The sequence below is a fragment of the Octodon degus genome, unplaced genomic scaffold (assembly GCF_000260255.1).
Source record: "Octodon degus isolate 3935 unplaced genomic scaffold, OctDeg1.0 scaffold00042, whole genome shotgun sequence".
Lineage (NCBI taxonomy): Eukaryota > Metazoa > Chordata > Mammalia > Rodentia > Octodontidae > Octodon > Octodon degus.
Window position 1 is genome coordinate 1,465,857 of NW_004524618.1, and position 3,593 is coordinate 1,469,449.

Sequence of the window (3,593 nt, forward strand, 5' to 3'; positions counted from 1 at the left end):
CGCTGATCATCTCTCTGTGGCTCCGGTTTTACTCAGTGTGCTGAAGCAAGCGTTTTCTTGTGGGACCTGCTGTGATGACCGGTTGAGGTCCTAATGCTTGCAGTGGAAATTGTGGTCCCAGGGGACCTGGAGGGTCCCTTCTAGGTGACACCAGGTCCCAGTCTCCTGGCTTTTATTCTTCCTACTCCATACCTCACACAGTGGGAACTGCTAACAAGACAGCAGCCGCAGCGTTGTCCATTTTTCACTGCCCAGGCATGGCTCTGTGGTCCAGGCAAGCTCAACTTCAGCATCTCTACTTCTCAGACGTGAAGCGTGGTCTTTGCCACCAGTTGCTGTGCTTTCTTTGCACAGCACATCCCTACCCCTGCCCCCCAGCCTACCTACAACAGGAAGAACTGCTGGGGAGGCCCAGGGTAAATACTCAGAATTTACCTTTCCATGGGAGAAACAGACAATAACGAATTTAGTATGCACCCAAAAACACAGAATTGTTAAGTGCTCTGAAGAGGGAAAGCTGGTGATGTAATGAATAATAACTGCAACAGGAAGAGCTACTTCAGACGGTCAGATAGGAAGTAGGAAGGTAGGTGAGTAAATAGTAGTGGCTTGGACAAGTCATGCACTGTTGTGGAGCTGGTGACCAAATAAACAGGTGAACGAGCAAGGCAAAGAGAAATGAAGAGTTACTTTTTGAAGGGCTGGGGACATGAGTCAGTGGTGGAGCAGCTCTATCCCTAGCACTGAAAAAAGAAAAAAGGCTTTGTTGGCTTAAATCTGAGCTAGTGGGAAAAGGAACCCTTCTCCATTGCTGATGGGAATATGGACTGGTACAACCACCGTGGAAATCAGTGTGGAGATTTCCTCAAAACACTAGGAGTAGAGGTTCTATTTGAGCTATTCCCCTTCTTGTTCTCTTCCTAAAATAATTAAAAGGATCATACTACAGGAATATATGCATACCTATGTTTATAATGGTAGCTTGTAATAGCCTTGGAAACAGCCCAGATGCCCATCAGCTGACGAGTGGATGACGGTGTGGGTCTGTATATGGAGTACTACACTGCCATAAAGGATAAGCTCCAGCCCTTTACAGCTAAATTGATGCACCTTGAAACCATTCTAAGTGAAATAAGGTGGACACGTGTAAATACTGCACTGTTTCTCTGGTGTGAGAAACTGGAAGTATAAGGACCAAAATGTGTAGAAGATATTGTGAAATAAGAAGAAAATGCTCAGTGCAAGGGTAAGGAGGGAAGGGGAAAAGGAAGAAGGAACAAGTGGAATCAAAGCTTTGTAAGTGGGAAGGGGAGGAGCTGAAGGGAGGGCAGGGAATGAGACAGCTCTAGCAAGTACAGGTACAGATGATGGTGAGTGTGACCATCGTGCGCCTAACGTGTGCCAGTCGCCGCAGAGGCGGGCGGCGGCCGCTGTTCCCGCGGGTCGCGGCTGCGCCGCCGGGAGGCTGCGGAGGCTGCAGGGCGGTCGGCTCCGGACGCTGGGCGGGCCCCCGCCGCGCTCGTCCTCCCTGGCCGCCAGGGCCTCCAGCCGGCAGCGGCCCCTCCTCGTACGGGCTCCTCTGCAGAGGGCTCTCCCGCACCCTCCTCGCCTGCTGCGAGCTGGCCTGGCAGCTGCGCATCAACTTCCCCTACTTCTCCGTCGCGGCCTCCGCGATCCTGAACAGCGCTTACAGGAGGCCACCAGGACGGCGGACTCTCAGGCGGCCCGCGGCGCTGAGCCTCGCTCTCGCGAGATGTCGGCGGCGCCGCCTGCGCGTGCGCTGTGGCTCCGCGCGGCCGCGGGACGGTGGACGAGGGCTGCGGACACTGCGTGGCGGAGACGGTTGTGGGAAGGAGGCCCTCCAGCTGAGACCCGCGCGCGTGGTTGGGAAGCTGCGTATCCCGAGGATGAACTTCGGACAGATTTCAGGACAGGAGAAAGGCCGCAGGTTGTATTATAAAAGAAGAAAGGCCAAATTTGCAGAAAAAAATTAAATGAACAACAAACTTACACTATGAATTGAAATTCGGCAGTCAATGACCTTCTGAAATACTGGGCTGGATTGTAGACTAGACACCGAATAAGACACCCGTGGTATTCAGGGCATGAGGTGGAAGTCATGTATTTCTTCACCCCACAAGAAAAAAATACTGAAATTCTCAGTAAAAAAACAAATCTATACAGGACACACACCTTCTAAATACTGGACCTGATACCCTGCAAGGTTTTGAACAAATGATGGAAGTATGCGAAAGTGACGTCTGATGTCCTTTGTTTTGTTTTGTTTTGTTTTGTTTTTAATATTTATTTATTTTTATTTATTACATTTATTTATTGTGTGTGTGTGGCCAGCTCAGCTGGCTGGCATGTGGTGCTGGGGGATTGAACCGTGGTCCCTGTGCTTTGCCAAGCTTGTTCCAAGTAGGTGCTTTAGACCACTGAGCCATCTCTCCAGCCCCCATCTGATGTCCTTTGAACAGCGCTCAGATTAGGACCTTGGGACCAGATTAAAGGAAATGTAGTCACTGCGTAAAACTTAGATATTCTGTGAATAACATTGAAATAATTACAATGAAAATGTTGTATATGGTTTTCCTCCTTAAAGGAATGCTATGGGGCTGGTGAGATGGCTCAGTGGTCTAAAGCACCTACTTAGAACAAGCTTAGCAAAGCACAGGGACCGCGGTTCAATCCCCCAGCACCACATGCCAGCCAGCCCGCCCCCTGGTGGGCTGAGCTGGCCACACACACACACACACACAAATAAATTGTAAAAAATAAATAAATAAATAAAATAAATTTATTTAAAAAAAAAAAGGAATGCTAAATTATGACCACAAAATAGAATGTAAATGTGTTAGCCACGATGTACAAATACGTGGACAAGTGACAGTGTTGGAAAAGGGAGGAGAAGGTAAATGAAACGGATCTAATGTTCTTACAAATTGTCAGTGCGAAAGAAAGTGATCTTGTGGAGGAGAGGCAAAATATTAGTCATAAAGTTTCTAAAACAGTAACGTCACTGTATTAAAGGGGAAACTTGATGGGGGAGAAAAGTATAAAGCAAACAGAAAATGCTGGAAGATAGAGGCTTCAGTTTCAAAGAAAAACTTAAAAGATACCTCATGTATTTGAATATATTGGAGACTTTCTGTTTTTCAAAGTCTGAATGAATTAGTAATCTTCAGATTTTTCAAATTTAAGAAAACAAAACTGCCATAATAATAAACACCAGGAAAAATAAAGCTCAAAAAAATAAAGTGTATCAATAAAGTCTGTGTGGAGAAAATCTGAGCAAGAAGGTGGATCTTGCACAGCAATATATGCCCACCCACGTTTACAGTGTCACAGTCTGTAATAGACTTGGAGGCAGCCCTAGTGCCCATCAACAGAGGAACAGACGAGATGTGGGATTATACGGTGGAGTACTACACTGCCATGAAGAGTAAGCTTGAGACATTTCCAGGTAACTGGAAGCACCTTTTTTTTTTTTTTTTTCAACAAATAATATACTGCATATATTCTTCTTAGTGGTTAATTGCTGTACAAGATGCGGACTTGTGATCCTATTTACAAACACCATTGGAACAAAT